This window comes from Neomonachus schauinslandi, chromosome 10, assembly GCF_002201575.2.
Source record: "Neomonachus schauinslandi chromosome 10, ASM220157v2, whole genome shotgun sequence".
Taxonomy (NCBI): domain Eukaryota; kingdom Metazoa; phylum Chordata; class Mammalia; order Carnivora; family Phocidae; genus Neomonachus; species Neomonachus schauinslandi.
The window spans coordinates 63,416,198-63,434,047 of record NC_058412.1 but is presented as its reverse complement, the minus strand read 5'-3'; positions in this window follow the sequence as shown (position 1 = coordinate 63,434,047).

The window sequence follows — 17,850 nt, the reverse complement described above, 5'->3', positions numbered from 1 at the left end:
TTCTACTATTCTAGACTTTCTCATTCCTCTGCCTATTATATTGTTGGAAAAATACTACCAGGTCTAAAGAAACTAGGTTAATGAAATACTGTTAGAATCTGCCATTTACTCTCTTATCTTCTTTATTACCATTCAAGGCATCTTCTTTCCCAAAATTCTTCCTGTCTGGTCATCTATGGAATTATCACTGTGACTGTTTTCTTGTATCTGCAAATTATCCTTTATCAACTCTTTAAATGTCTTCATTCTTTCTAATTGGTAAATCATGGAACCCTATTCTGTTTTCTACTTTGTTCTTTTCAAGGAAGATTCAGCAAAGTATTTTGGTCTTTTGGACCAGGTGATAATTAACTTCTGCTTTCTGAGAATTTTTTCTATTCAGACATTTGCCTTTCTGAATTTCTATAATTAGCACATTCAAATGGCCTCAAATGGGGCACCTTGCTGGCTCAGTTGGTTAAGTGCCTGCCTTCGGCTCAGGTCTTGATCTGGGAGTCCCAGGATCAAGCCCCACATCAGGCTCCTTGCTCAGCAGGGAGTCCGCTTCTCCCTCTCCCTCTGCCCCTCACCCTGCTCATGCTCTCGCTCATGCTCTCTCTCTTTCAAATAAAATAAAATAAAATGACCTCAAATGTTGATTGTAGAAATGCCTATATGATTCTCTTTTTTTAAATTAATTAATTAATTTATTTTTGAGAGAGATAGTGTGCGAGAGCAGGTGGGAAGAGGTAGAGGGAGAGAGAATCTTAAGCAGGCTCCATGCCCAGTGCCTGAGCCTGACGTGGGACTCGAGCTCATGACCCTGAGATCATGACCTGAGGTGAAATCAACAGTCTGATCCTTAACCTACTAAGCTACCCAGGTGCCCTGTGATTCTCTTTGAAATTCAACATTGTGATAAAAGAGGACTATCAGTGCCTCAGGCTTCTAGAAAGAATGTAGATCTAGGACAGTATCATTTGAAGCTTGTTAGGATTGAAGCTTTTTTTTTTTGCATCAACAAAGAGCATCATGGATGCAAAGGACCTTGAAGATAATCTAATCAAAACTCTAATCATGCCAAGAAGGAAATAGAAGTTCAAGAAGATTTCACAGGTTGGACAATGTAACAATTCTCTAGAATCTTTCTGAAACTGCTGCTCAGTGTTCTCAAAGCATTTAGTAAGTACCTTGCCATGGTAGAGACAGATTCCCTAACTGTCTTCCTAGTCCACATAGATATGGACAGTCTCAGGGAAATTGGGGTATTTCCAGTGATCTTTAATTAGCTACCTCTTCAGATCAAACTTAATTTAATACTGTAACATTTCTCAGGCAGGCTGCCAGTATCAGAAAAATAAAGGAATGTCCTCATAATATATAGCAGTGAATGACAAAAGTTAACAATGACAGAAGTACCTGCATATACAGAAGCAATGGCACAGAATACATTGAACATGATTTTGTTTTCCCTACGGTGCATTTCAAAGAATTACTTTTCAAAGTGGCATTTTTGTCTCTTCCTCCTTAAAAAATGGCAATACAGTTCTGAATGGCTACAGAAAGACTTATGCCATAGTGGGATTGTTATTATTGAAGAATTTATTTTTCATCCAGTGAAAAGTAATACCCTATAATTATCAGTTTTATTGCAGATATATTACTGCATCAGAAGAATCAGACATTTTATTCAAAGCAAACATCTGGGACTATATAAATTCTAAGGTTAGGAAGAGTAATACTTGCCAGACAACAATGACAAATACAGGTAAATCCCCTGCTTTTCCAAAGTTCATGTTCCACCCCTTTGCTTTTACAAAGACCCACATTAGTACCTGTTTTCACTAACCAAAAGAAATTCGGAGAGGAATTTTGCTTTTATGAAAAAAAGACAAAAAAGACAAAAATAGCATTCAGCATTTGTTTTACAGCAGGCTGTTATATAGGCAGCACATGCCCAGAGCAGAGAGTGGCACCTTGGAGCTCCTTCCCCGGGAACCACACTCGGTATCTCAGCATCAAGCTGCCATAGCCTTGAACTATGTCTGTGAGCATCAGTGCTTTATCTCAATTTATTTTGTGCATCCATTAGTAAGATGTGTTCTAAGGTATCAAAAAAGCTTAAGAGAGGTGATTTTGCGGGGCTGGGAATGCTCAGAAAATTTTACATATAAATTAATGGTAATTGTTTCTTTGCTTTATATCATTTCAGCTTAGGAAAACTTTCATAAGAATGCTCTACTTTTGGACAGCAGGGGAAACCTGTACTAGAAATAATTCATTATTTTTTTTTGAGATTTATTTATTTATTTGAGAGAGAGAGCACATGAGCAAGGGGAAGGGCAGAGGGAGAGGGAGAGAGAATCTCAAGCAGGCTCCACACGGAGCCTGACTCTGGGTTCCATCCCAGAACCCTGAGGTCATGACCTGAGCCGAAATCAAGAGCCTGCCACTTAACCGACTGAGCCACCCTTGTGCCCCAAGAGATAATTCATTATAATCACATTTTTTCTTCTACTTTTCAACTTAATTTATGGGATAGATCACAAGAATTAATATTGCTACAAAGGTAACATTTTCACTAAATCAAAGGTTCAAAAAGTATTGGCAATAAAAATGAACATATGCTAAGGTAGGTAAAGAAGCCCTCTTCAACTGTAAGTTTGGTAATCGTGCTGTTTACCTTATGAAAAATTGCTATTCACTAATTTGCTTTTTAAAGCAAAGATGATTTTACACTCTACAAAGTAGAACAAATAACTGGTCAGTCTTTTTAATGTCTACATACAGATGGTATTTTGTATCTTGGTATTTCTCCCAAATCATAAAACACAAAAAAATAGTGTCATCAAATTTTATTCAGAACACATAGTTCTTTCAAGCACAATAATTTAGTTCCCTTAAATTAGTTGCTTTTCTCAGAAACTATTGTCCTAATTGAAAAAAGTAAGATCACATAAACCTTATAAGTAGATCATTAGTGTCCCCATTTTTTTTCATGATTTCATCATTGGAATGCATTTCGCAGCTATAATATGTAGCACACGTATAAATGTACAGAGCACTACATTAGCTTTTATTTCTTCCACTCTAAATGACAGATTCATTTCCCCTTTATAACTAGTGAAAGTGTTTTTATAAACTGTAAAAGAAATTTATGTGAAAATAATTTTATGAGCTTACGCATGGTTTCCATGGCTACATAAAACTACCAGTGTAGATTTACCATAATCTAGAAAAGTGCAATTTCTTTTTTTTATTGTTATGCACAATATTTATTTGACTTGAATTACCAAGAACTATACTCTTAATGTTTAACAGGACTTGGTTTAACAAGTTGTTGTACCATATCCTTTTCGATAATTTAAAATCTATAAAATCTTTTTTCTCTTTCTTTATTTTCCTCTTCTTTCCTTCCTGCCTTCCTCTGTACTTCAATCCTCCCGTTCTCCCTTCTTTCCTTCGGTCCTTTTTCCCTATCTTCTTCCCTTCCTTTCTTCTGTCCTTCCATGTAGGACTTTAATTGTGAAATGTCTGTGAAGTCAGACATTAAATGCTTGGTTCCAGCAACTGATGTCTTCAATGAGTGTCAACAATGTTTCTATTCTAGATCTGGTCTGTTTATTACAGAACCACTTAGCAGTTGTGTATGAAAAAGCTCCACTGATATATCATCAAAGATTTATGTGTATATGTTTGAAGGAAAAGAAAAGAGCACCTAAAATTAGTACAGAATCAATGGTGTCTTACTATTACCAGCGCCTCAGAAGCTGAGCAACCAGTTCAGCTGTAGGTCAAGTTAAGGAAAGAGCAAGAATAGAAGCTCAATGATGCAACTTTATTTTGTTAGATTTGTCAAGAATTCAAACTTGAAAAATTATCTAGGACAAGATGTGTGGAGAGGACAGGGAGCTTCCTTTTGTAGGATATAGCACACTGCAGTACCCTGATAAGCTACTTGGTCTCCAGGGATTATGTGTCTGCTAGTACCTAGGATATTGAGAAAAAGAAATTCCACCCTAATGTACAGTGCAGAAGCTTATCATTAGAATACAGAGAGGAAGGGATCCTGGAGAGAGAGTGGGTGGACATTGCAGAAAAAAGAGATTTAAGAATATCCCGTTACTTCCTGGTAGAGGGGAAAGGAGAAAACAGAAAAGTTTAAAGCAGTGGTTCCCAAATAATGGTTTCCTATTAGCATCACCTGGTAAGCTTTACAATAATATCTATTTTGGGGGTGCCTGGGTGACTCAACTGGTTAAGCATCTGCCGTCCGCTCAGGTCATGATCTCAGGGTCCTGGGACTGAGCCCCACGTCCAGCTTTCTGCTCAGTGGGGAGTCTCCTTCTCCCTCTCCCTCTGTGATATCTCTTCCTCTCACTCTCTCTCAAATAAATAAAAATAAAATCTTTAAAATAATATCTATTATCGAGTCCCACCTAAGACCAATTAAGTTACAATTTCTGGGTTGATTCCCTGAAATTAGTCTTTTAAAATGTCTACCCAAATGATTGCAATGTGCAGTGAAAGCTAAAACAAGCTTTGAGACCACTGACCAAAAGGGATGTCACACTAAATCAGAGTATAGGATATATACTTGGTCATTAGTAAATTTGACATTGCTTATTAGTGTATTTCATTTGGTTTGTTTGGGTTTGGTGACATCTTACAGGTATCATATATTTTAATTATTTCCCAAACCTTCCTCATTGTTATAATCCATGGACTCTAGAAAAATAGTTTATTTAGGATGTAATCTAATTTTTGGCATTAAGTGATTCAGAGTTTTCTTATGGTAGTGCCATGAAGGGATTAAGGTGTGCTGCAAGACCTTGAGATCCCTTCATTCCCCTTAGAGACAAGTTAGAGCCCAATGCCTGGCCTTCTATCTCTACCTGTAATAACTTCACTGAAGTCTCTTCCAAAGACAGCATGATCAAAGAAGTCTAAAAGCAAAATCCTTGGTCAACAGAGGCAAACAATATGAAAGGATTTGCTACGCTCCTTTACAATTAGCAAGGCCAAAGAGAGGCTCTCCCATCTGAACACCTGCCATAGCTGCAGCTACATAGGCTCAACTGCCCATTGTGTCCAATGGGCCTGACGAGATCCGGGAAGAGCAGTCAGGGAATCCAGGAAGCACTGTGTTTAGGCTAAGGGAAGGCTCACAGGGAAGGTGGCAGTGAGGCAGAGTGGATGGAGCTCCTGGTGGGTACAGATTGCAGCAGCAGCCAAATTTAATCTCCCTTCATACATATTAAATTGTGTGTGTGTGTATGTGTGTGTGTATAAGAAAATACTATTTTTTCCCACTGGGGTCCATTTAGATGCCCCCAAATTCCCTTCAGTTTGCATCAGCATGCCATGAGAATATTATCACCTTTTGTGAGCCATGACATGAACAAAAATTGGGAAGCACGAATATAGTTTACTTTTGCATGCATCAGAAGCACTATAAACAGCACAAATTTTCACATGGTATTACCGTATCCCTTGACTGTAATTCCAAATAATGTATTTCCAACTTTCTTCATCTTCTCTCTACTATGGCACCACTGTTCAGCTTCTCCTCTTTGACTTTTGGAGAATGGTTGATTTAGTGCCTCATAGATCCTTGGTTTTAATGGGGATCCAATGTAAAAGGAGCTTATCAAATTCATCTAGGGAGCTATAAAATTAAGTATTATATGATAACACATATTATATTTTAATATGTAATGTAAATAAACATAATAAAATATATAGTAAATGGGAAGAATATCCTGGAGTGACTAGATATTTGAAGGCAAGACAGTAAGCAGCCAGAGATAAGACTGCTATTTGCAGTGACATTTGTGAATTCAGTTACTTTCCATGTCATCTAAGTTTTAATGGCAAATATAGAAAACTTTTCTGAATCAACTTTGAAAAGACTAGTGATCAGTGTTTGTCTCAGAAGATTTTTGTAAATAATCTTTACGAGAACTGTAAAAAGAATAAGCGAACTTCATTCACCCAAACAATTCAATTCAATTTAACAGATATTTATTGAGTGTCTATTAAGGGAACAAAACATAGTATGTTCAAAAGCCTTGTCAGCATCATTTGCCAAACTTATTATGAGTTGGATTAGACAAGGAGTTTTATGATAAGTAGGATAATGACTTATTTTCTCCCAGATACATTCCACTTGAGAGGCAGAAATAAGTTTAGTAAAATAAAATTGAAACCAGATAAAGCCTTCTATTGCTTTCTAAAGATATTGGTATTTGAATTTTATTTCTCTACAGAAATTGGCCCTTAATTGTTTATGCAGTCTAAGGCTTCCTCAGTTATGTCACTTCAGACCTAGCCCTCCACAAAATGAAAATGTCAGGGTTGTTTTTTGTGTAATTCCTTTCTTTAACTCTTCCAACAATTAAGACCCTACTACCTAGGAGGCCTTTTCTAGCCAAACCATCTTTGAGATAAGGACACACTATTAGTCATGCATTCCTTAGTTGAGTTTAAGAAAACATAGTGGTTTTACCATTTGCATTTATATTTTATTTTTTCATTTTAAAGATCTTATTTATTTGAGAGAGAAAGAGAGAGAGAGAACGAGCAGGGGGGAGGGTCAGAGGGAAAGGGAGAAACAGACTCCCTGCCAAGTAGGGAGCCCAACTCAGGGCTCAATCTCAGGATGCTTAATTGATTGAGCCACCCAGGTGCCCCGACATTTATATTTTAAGACATATCTTTAAAAATGAAGGCATGTACTCTTTAAAGGACTTCACCTAGTAAAAAATTATAAATTAAGAAAAAAATAGCTGGTAAAGGGCTTTCTTTGATTTTAAATTTCATGGCTATCTTGGCCCAAAAATTCAGGAAGATAGAAAAGCACAAATTTAGCCAAAAAGTTTCTGGTCAGAGGTTATTATTTAAGAGTAAAATATCAGAATCTATAAGTCTAAACAGTATTAAATGTAACTTAGAATTAATTTAAATATACATATTTCAATCAATGATATTTTTTAATCTTCACAGGTTTTATTGAAAAGTTTGAAAAATTCGTAATTGATTTTGTTACTAATAAAGCACACTCATGTAAAAGTTCTGTAAGTTACCTTTGTAAAATTTTGAAGGTAATAAAACATTCTTCCTGCCAAAAATTGTTTTCAAACAAGAAACATCCTTCTTCAAACTGCTTTTGAACATTCCACATATTTTGCTAATGCAAGGAAAATTATTCTTCCAGTAAGTACATTTTGATGAGACAGAAACCAGATATAGACATTATTATTTCCTAAAGCAGCATATTCCCAGGCTCTTAAAAAGATCCATGAGTCCTTGATATACGGTAAGCTAGTTATTTGCACTAAAAACCCCAAGAACATTATAAAATACTTAATAATTTTCAGCCATGCAAATAAAATTAACTTGCTAATAGTTACCTACTAATCATTTTGTCTCCACAAAAGAGTTGTAGAGTGAATATAAATTGATTGTGCCATGCTCCTTGGTAGGAGAAATAAAAGATAAATTTAGAGATAATCTAAAAATTAGCAGCACTATCATTCTGTTAATTTGGTACCTTAAAAAAAATCAGATGCTAAATAAATCTTGGGTATTACTGAAGACTCAGGTGGTAGCTTTGATAATGTAGAGTTGTGGGTTTTTTGTTTTTTGTTTTTTTTTCATAAATCTAGTGATTATAAATCTGGTGATCTTTTAAATTCATTTACAGTTGAGACAGTCAGTTCTCCTCAGATAGCTGGGAAATACCATTATTCATTGATCAAGGTATTTCTCTCTTAGCAAATCTTAACTGCATGTCAACTACTGAACAATTGATTTCATCAATTACTTCCCAGTTGAAGAAAAATGTACATTTTTTATGCATTAGTCATCCAGTTAAGAAAGCATTTTTTGTTTTTAAAGTTTCCTATTTTAGATGTGAGATATATGATTAAGTTATATTTCCTTTTCAACACATTAGAAATAATAACCTTTAATTATTTTAAATACTTTAGATTTTTTTTTCCTAAGATTTTGTTTATTTTATTTGACAGAGAGAGCACAAGCAGGGGTAGCAGCAGGCAGAGGGAGAAGGAGAAGCAGACTTCTCGATGTGGGGCTCGATCCCAGGACCCTGGGATCATGACCTGACCTGAAGGCAGAGGCTTAACCAACTGAACCACTGGGGCACCCTAAATACTTTATTTAGGGTTTAAAATGATTTTCCCAATATATCTTTAACAAAATACTCACTAAAACATGATTCTCCCCAATGATTTGTAAAAAATACTTATTCTGAGAACAGTGGAGAGCTTATAAAATTATTCATGTGATTAAAAATATTTAGAGCATTTTTATTTGGATACTTGAGGCCAAGGTACTATATTGACCTGAATTATCTGGATAGTAACCTTCTTTATTCTTATCAGACGATAATCTACCCCTCATGCTGTGGTAAGTTATCTATTACACAGATCAATATTTGTATATTTTGCTCTATAGTTTGTCTAAATCTAACAAATAGTATAAATCCTTCTTTTCATATATGGCAGGCATACATAGAAAATGTGTGTCATTTCCCAAAGCAATAATTGCATTAATTCTTTTCTCTGTAATCATAAGGGTAAGATACATAATGAGTCCTGGTGCTTTATGCAATATATATGTATACATAACATCAAAATGAAGCAGATTAAGAAAATTCCTATTTGTGATTTCTTTTAAAAAAATCATGCCCCCATGATGTATGATCTTCTTCAAACACGGTATATGTGTGTTTCTGTCACTATCTCAATTGCCACATTGAGTTTAACATCATCCCATTGACATTATGAAATTACAGAACAATTTAGTGCCCCACACATCAGAGGTGGATGGCTTTAAAAAAATGTCTAAACGTAAGACCAGATATTATTTTCCAAAGTTAAGACTAAGCTTAAAGTATTAAGTCTTCCCTTATGACCTAGAACCTATCTGTGTTGAAAGGTATATGACTCTGGACCATCTCATTCAATTAATTTCCATAAAAACACCAGGTGAGCATGATAATATGTGCCCAATTCTGAGATGGAACCTCAAACTGTCATAACTGAGAGAGACAGAAAATTGCTTAACTAATTTCAGTTTTTTTAGCTATTATATTTAGGGCACATGCCTATGTAATTTGCTATTGTTAACTCATGTAATCTTTAATATAATGTCATGAGAAAGGTAATAAAATTTTACAGATGACCTTGGGGCACCTGGGTGGCTCAGCCAGTTAAGCGTCTGCCGTTGGCTCAGCTCATGAGCTGGGGTTCCTGGGATCGAGCCCCGCATTGGGCTCCCTGCTTGGTGGGGAGTCTGCTTCTCCCTCTCCCTCTCCCTCTATGCACATGCTCTCTCTCTCTCTCCCATGTGCGTGCGCTCTCTCCAATAAATAAATAAAATCTTTTCAAAAAATATAATTTTACAGATGATTTTAAGTAATTTATTTATACTGAAGAGACTGCTAAGTAGCAGAACTGGAATGTGAATCTAAGTTGTGCTGACTTCAGTCCAGCTTGTAGCTTATTGTGCTCTGCTGCTTCACTCATATATCCCAGCTATGAAATGAGCCTGAAAGCTCATGTAGAGCAACTTTTTTTACTTGAACTGCCACACAAGAGGGGAGCATTTTTTTCAGAGAGGATGCTAGCTTTTTCCTCCTCAGTATAAACAATTCAAAGTATCATTCAGGAGAGTGGAAGGCAGTTATTGTAAAGGATGCTCATAATCACTATAATAAGGCATTTATTTTCAGTAGAGCTTATTTACTTATGTGAAGTGCATTCTGTTGGCCGCATTTAAAGCATGTAGGCACAGGTAAATCCTGACCACATGTGTGGTGTGGTCATATTCTTTTAGATACTGGGTAAAAATACCAAAAGAGACTGTATAGGTGGTAAGAATTGCAGTCTTCATTTGGTATGACCCAGAGCCTTGAAGTATAAAGTAAAGTAAAAAGTATAAAGTAAAGTAAAAAGGAAAGTATGTATATATAGTACAGAGATAGGTGCAGGCACCCATCAACCTGACATATGACATTATAGTTTAATCATCAAACTAGGAGCAAGAGTCATTTATCCAGCACTAAGATACCTAGAGTTCTTCAACCTCTTGTCCATCTATAAAATGCAAATTATATCATATAGCTGTTTTCTATAGATTCTGAGAAAAATCAAATGAGACTCCAGAATTAAGATAATGTTTGTATGTATCCGATATGCTTCCTTACAACTAATTCCTATACTTTTGACCAAAAAAAAAAAGAAAAAAGAAAAAGAAAAGTTTACTTGAAGAGTACAAGGAAGTCAGACTTAGGACTAGATCATTAAATACAAACATCATTGTATAAAGGAGGAAAAAATGCTAATACAGAGGATGTCAGCTTTATATCAGTGTCTTCACAATGAAAGCATTGCAGCTTTTTTTTTTTTTTACATGTATATTGTATCCAAAAAGGTTGTGCTTTGTCTCAACTGTATTGAAAAAGTTGGGAATCAATCAGTGTGAACAGAGTGGTTCGGGCTTCCAGGAAATGTTTGCATTTTCATTATTCAGGGGCAAGGACTATATACAGTGACCCTGTTATTTTGGTGTTTGTCTTTTAATATGCTGTTGGATTTGCCTTGCTAGTATTTTGCTGAGGATTTTGCATCTATATTCATAAAGGATATTGGTTTGGGGTGTTCTGGTGCTGTAAAGTCTTTGACTGGCATTGGTATGAGCATAATGCTAGCCTAATAGAATGGATTATGGTGTTCCCTCCTCTTCTTTTTTGAAAGAGTTTGAGAAACATTGGTGTTAATTACTCTTTAAACGTTTGGTAGAATTCACCAGTTAAGCTAGGCAGTCCTGGGTATTTCTTTGTTGGGAGGTTTTTGATTACTCACTCAAACTCTTTCCTTGTTCTAGGTCTGTTGAGAGTTTTTATTTCTTCTTGAGTCAGCAGATGACCTAACTGTTTTGAGGATTCTGTTTAATCCATCTAGGTTATCTAATTTGTTGGCATACAGTTATACAATTGCCTGATCAAATATGCTATTGAACCCCTCCAGTGAATATCTCATTTCAATTATTGTACTATTCAACTGGAGAATTTTTCTTAGTTTCTTTTTATAATTTTATTTATTAATAGTTTCATTTTATTCATATATTGGTTTCCTGGTTTCTTTTAGTTATTTGTCCATGGTTTCCTTCAGCTCTTTGGCATATTGCATATTTAAGACCATTGATTTAAAGTCTTTGTAAAGTAAGTCCAATGTCTGCTTCCATAGGGACGGTTTCTGTCAGTTGGTTTATTCCTTTCCTTCAATTGACCATACTTTGCTTTTTTGTATGCTGTGTAATTTTTTGTTGAAAATCAGGCATTCAGATAATATAGTGTGGTAATTCTGGAAATCATATTCTCCCCTTCCTCAGGGCTTGCTGTTCTTGATTGCTGAATGTTTAGCTTGGGTTTGCCAGTGTTTTGACCGAGATTTCTTTGAATACCAGAAGTCTTAACAAGAACAGCAACAACTAAGCCACTTCTTTTATGCTTTGTGAATTGGCTCTGGGCTAAGACACTCTTTTAACACTTAGCCAGGCTGTTTACAATTCTGTCTCAGCCTTCAGTGAGACCATAGATCAGCCAGTGGTGAAAGCTTAGAGTCTTTTCAGTTCTTTTCTAAACATAAGCCCTGTGCTGAGTATGCTTTGTTGCTCTCTTCATTTCCCAGTACACTCAAGTGCTTTGAATGTCCTTGCTAATTAGCCAAAGAAACTTTGTTTTAGGTTCTTCCCCCCCAGGCCTTAAGAAGCCTCTTGTATGTCTCAAGTATAATCTTTTGCCCAAACAAATGTAGATTTTTTGATGCCTTGCAATGTTTTCAAGTGATACCCACATCATTTCATCCCTAAGCAGGTTCTGAGATAGACAAAACAGAGACAATCGACTTGCATCAGTCCTTCAGGTCCCCAGGCAGTTTAAAACAAATACAATAATCTGCAAATAAGATTTGCTCTGCTCCCTCCAGATCCAAGGACCAGAGTCTGAGACTGGGAACATGGGCTGCCATCTTCAGGACTGCCACAAAGCTGGGAAGGGGTTAGGGAAAGCACAGACAAAATATCCCAAAGATTTTCTACCTTCTTTAAGTTAGATTTTTCTTGATTTAGCATCTGTTTGATTGCTGTAAACTTTTGACTCCAGTTTTGGCGAAGTTGGTTCAGATGGTTTCCTTTTTTCTTTTTTTTCCTGTGTTGAGAGCTTCCTACTCTTTCATTTTGCTGATGTGTATTATTATTATTTCCACCGACATCTCATTGAGAAAAATTTCCCCGGGACTTCTTATTGATCCCTGTATTTTATTTGTATCTACTAGTTTCCTATTTACTTCTCTCATTATCCAGATTCAGTTCCATATTGCATCATTTTAACCATGTTTCCCCAATGTCCTTAATTCTCTTTCTGTATTTTTCTATATCTTTTCATATTGTATTTCTTTGGCAAATGCCCAACTATGGATGAAACCAGGTCATTGCTTTCTCCTTTCCAAATGTGGGCTTCTCACTCTCAGAAGAATAGCACTTATCTGTTTGGAATTGCTATTAATTCTCAGTCATTAAACTCAGCTGGGTTCCCAATACTATTCTGCTATCTTTCTGTGTGTCCCATCAGTTTGCATCCTCATATCTACCTGTCACATTTTTCTTAACATCTCTCTTCTTCCACCTTGTTCTAATCAGATTTCTTCTTTTTGACATCACAAAGGAAAAAGATATTGCCAGACGACAAGTTCTTGACTTTTGGACACTAAATCCATAAATCAAATTACATCTGTGCCCATCATGTACTTCCCACTAGTGAAATTAAAGAGGTTTCCCTCTTCTAATCGAAGGCTAAATTCTCTATATCTCCATCCTTTCTTCTTTATATCTTCTCAGCAGCTCTGACTCTGTGGTGTTATCTACTTAGTTTGCTGAAGCCAGCTTGTAGTGGCTTGCAAAAACTGATGAGTGAATTTTAAGGAATTTTGAAAATTAGATGGTGTCAATTCGGTAGGTGGAAATTGGCCATGGTGGGAATATTTACCCCATGTAAATCACCAAATGCTAAATAAAAATGTGCTTAAAAAAACTTTCCGAGATTATGTTAGACATTTGTCAGCACATCACTCCTTATCTTCTACCTCTCCATTAAATTTTATTCCAATTAACATATTTAAAGTGTTGGTCTCTCACAACCTAAAAACTGAAAACAAAAATACTAGCAAAAACTCATGTCTCTCTCAGCTCCTATTGTGTCTCTCCTCTCTCCTCTCCTTGGTAGTCATGAGTCTACAGTAAAATATATCCTCAATTTATAGCATAGTATACTGCACATTGAACATGATAAATATTTTTGAATCAACATTCTTTGGGCCAGTGAGTTAGATATTTTCATTTAGTACTGATTGAATTTTTTGGCAATAGGGGTTAAAAGCCTTAAAGATGCCCCCTGTTCTTTGATTTATTAATGGCATTTTGGCAAATCTAACATAAGGAAATAATCCATGTGTAACCAACATTCAACTCACATTATTTTTAATAGTGAAATGCCAGAAGTAATGTAAATGTCCAACAATAGGGACATTTTTAAATGAATAATGCTGCATTCATGCAATGTGTGAATATAGTCAGTGAAAATAAATTGATCATAACTTTAAGTATAATTTCTAGGAGGAAAAAGCAGACTGGAAGGAAATTTGCTTCTATGTTAGAATGGAGAAAGAACAAAAGCCCTAATGAGGTAAGAGAATATAAATTTTTATGAAGGGTAAAAACATAGAATTACTCTAATAACACAAAGAGATATTGTTATATTCAATTAATATAGCTTGATTAAGCTGCCTGATGGGTTTCCATGGGGTGAAAGTAGTACAACTTGCAATATATTAGCAAGGGGAATTAACCAAGGTAAAATTTATATTGAATTAATTTTTCCTTTCCCCTAATGCGTCTATCAATTTGGCTGAGGAGCATAATGCATTTCAAGATATCCTTAGCAATGTTTATAAAAACATCAATAATTTATTCTAAGAATACTTTGAAAATTAAGAATAAAATCTAATTAATTTGCCCATTGGGACATGATAAATAAGCTTCTGCCTAGTAATTCAATTTATTTATCTTAGCACTGGTTTGTATTACTTTCAAATAACTCTGTTATTTATTTTCATTAACTAAATTGAACAGTAAATATAATATTATCACTATCTCCAGGAAAATCTCTAAATACATTGAAGAGATATAAGAGTGAATTTGAATGAAGCATTACAAATACATGTGATCTTGAATAATTGTACAGCATTTGGTAGTTTTCAGTTACCCCTCTTTAGATGATATTGTCATTAATTTATTTTACTATCTGGAAAGGATGACACATTAAAAGACTAATTCAGTGCATGGCTTTTTCCTTTTAACTTTGAAATTATATCATTAAAATTACTTAGGAACTTGTTTTAAGTGTTATTCAAGATTCTATCCATATTTCTAACAGCTTAATGAGATAGATAGGTAGTTACTAATTTCTTTCTAAAATAGAAAAGCAAAATAGATCATTCCAACTGTTTCACACACACTCATTACTTAGCAAATGAGTATCAGTGTTAGAAAAAATCTGCTTCTAACTCCAAGGGCCTACTCTATATCTATATCTGTATCTGTATCTATATACATAGAGAAAGGGATAGATATAGATATATTTGATTTTCCTTTAAAAGAGAAACCAGCTTTATAACAATGATATTTTATTACATTCCAGGTCTATTGCATATTTTAAGTGCTTTGAAACAACATACTGAGTCGGAGATTGCCCAAATTCCATCCACTATTCTTTCTTAGTAACAGTTTGATTATCTGTGTTAGTACAGCACTGTGTCCAGTTAAAAAAAAAAAAAAAAATCATTTCCCAGGTTCTTTTGCAGCTAGGTGTAATTATGCGACCAAATTCTAGCAAATAACTTAAGGAGAAGTTTTTGTGTGGGACTTCAGAAAAGCTAGAATGATAGAGCAGGAAAGATTAAAGGAACCTAGTTTCCTGAGAAAGATGAGGGTGCCATGCTGATCCTATTTTGTCTATGCCTGGCTATTTTTTATGTGAAAAACTACCTTATTTAAGCCATTGTTTTAGGGACCTCTGTTACTAGTACTTGAGTGAAATTTCTAACATACCTGGTCTGTATGTTCTATATTCTCCCATTATTACTAGATCCATTTCTCTTTATTAATTTCTAACATACCCAGTTATGTTATGTATGCTCCAGTTTCCCGTTATGGCTGGAGCTACTATGTAAAGGATGTGCTATTTAGGCATTCATGAGTCATTTAGTTGCATTATAGCTGTCTCTAAATAGCACAGAACAATTGGATAAAAATGTGAAAAAAATCTTGCATTTGATTGCAGTGAAAAACATTGGCACAACTCTATCTTTACTCTAGAAGTAGCACCCTTGCCCTTCTCTCCCACCTGCTTTTGGGGATCTGTTTCCATCTCAATGAACCACCTCAGGAGGTGTCATCATGTTCAGTGACCACCTCCTCATCATTCTCTGCTATTTATGCCCTCACCCAAACTGGGGCAATAATTGCAACTGTTCCTCCTGATTTGTTCAGTTAGCACAAAGCCACAAACAGAAGTGAGAATTTTTTTAATAAAGTTTATTTTTAGCAGTACTAAGAAAGGGAACACTGCTTTTTGGTATTGAAGATTGCAGAATGTAAACTAAGAGTTGGTAATAGCTGTGACCAATGTTTAAACAAAAATTGGTGTAAGATAGTGAATGGTATAGAGCAGATAGAGTAACTCAACAAAGTCCAGTAGCTTTTGGGTTTCGAAGACCAATTGTCCCAGAAGCCCTTATTATCGTTTAGTTATATGAGTCAGTGATCCTCCCATGATACTAACTTTGTTTCAATTTAATTTCAAACATTTTGTAAATAAAAGTTCTGATCTACAAGCTGACATATGTATCTTTGTTGAAATAATTCAACTGGTCTTGTGGTATTTGACACTGGGCAGCCAAAACATGTATGCTTCACGTGTCTCTGTTCCAATAACCTTTTGTAGACAGCCTTTACTGACTTGTACAACTAACTTGAGACCTACATATACTGAAAATATGAATAAGGGACGTTTGTATCAAGCATTTCGGAATTTCAAAAAAATTACACCTTGTTTTAGATGATTATAAAAAAGACAGACTTATTTAAATGAAAAAAATATTAGAATCATGTATGATGTCAAAAAATCTATAATGTACATAGAATGATGCACCAGGTGAGAACACATCAGTACATTTTATCAGAAAGGAAAAGAAAGTTCATGATTGCTAGGATTTAAATATTTTATCTTCAAGAAATCCTGATTTCAGGGTTCTTTCTGAAACTCAGAGATTTGTTTGAATGACATATTGATTACTCTTAAAACTTCAGAACATAATCTCTGTTCTTCTAGACTCTCTGTGTATTTAAGGACTGGAAAAGAATGTCCTCATTGTTTATGTGAGTAATTCCTCAGAAGTGTTAATTATTAGATCCCATTTATCAGAATTTTGTGCTGCGGAAGTAGGGGAGTGAAAATTGAGTTGTTATCTCTCTCCCCTAGTGTGTATTTTCTTTCCCGTTTTTATTTTTAACCAGTAAACTGGCTAAAATGCATCCTTTTATGATGCATTAATCTAAGTGTTGTTTTGGTATGTGTATCTATCCAACAGAAGGGAACATTCTGAGGTTTGATAATTTTTTGAGTGTCAACCAAATTATATTTATTTTAGATAGTTTTGTTTACATACTTTCTTACTTGTGCCCCCACTTTATTATAAAAGGGATATGAATGACATATAAGTATGTATAAAATATAGAAACACAAAGTAAGTTTAAATAAGTAAGAAAACAAATGAAGAATAAATTAGATTAAACAAGTGCCCTGGAACCAGAGTGTGACTAGTTCCCAGCATCCATGCCATCAACTCCAGTGTACGTAATTACAAGGAGCAGCGCATATGTTTAGCCATACATATTTGGAAATCCGACACAAGGAGGGAAAAGTAATCCATTTTAAAATATTCAGCATTTATATCCACGTTTTCAATAGCATAGCCATTTATCACATGAGATTTAGACACTTGAAATCTGGCTAGTTCAAATTAAAATACACTCTGAATTTCAAAGACTCAGAATGAAAAAAAGAATGTAAATGTCTCAATTTTTATAGAGCTTACATATTTAAGGAAATATTTTGGATATATTGGGTTAAGTAAAATAGATTATTAAAATTAACTTTACCTGTTCCTTTTCACTTTTCTTAGACTGGCTACTAAGATATTTAAAATTACATATATGGCTTGCAGCTGTGGCTTTTATTGTATTTCTTTGGGACAGCACTGGTATATGCAGTAAAATAATTTCATTACCCCCGGAAAGCATCACTATTCCTAATGCAGGCAATCTTCACTTTACATGGTTCTGATATGCATGGATTTCAGTTTCTTTTGTTTTAGTTTAGTCAAATAATACTAGCCTTCCAACAGCATGATCCAAATTTTAGTTACCATGTTATATTAACTATGAGTTGCTGCATGAAGTACACATTTCATGGCTATTATTTATGCACATCATGATCAGGGACCGATCATGGCACTTCCTTCACAGTGTCTTGGTGGTTGTTTACTGCACATCTGTTATTCAGTCAACATGCACAGACAGAAACACAAGAAATGCAAACAGACAATGCTGGAGATTTCAGCTTTCTGTATCAGCAAAATATAGCATTTGCAAGAGCTCACAGGGAAGTCATTGAAACTCTATCATCCTGTATCTACCCCCACATCTACCTTTTGGAAGAGAATAATG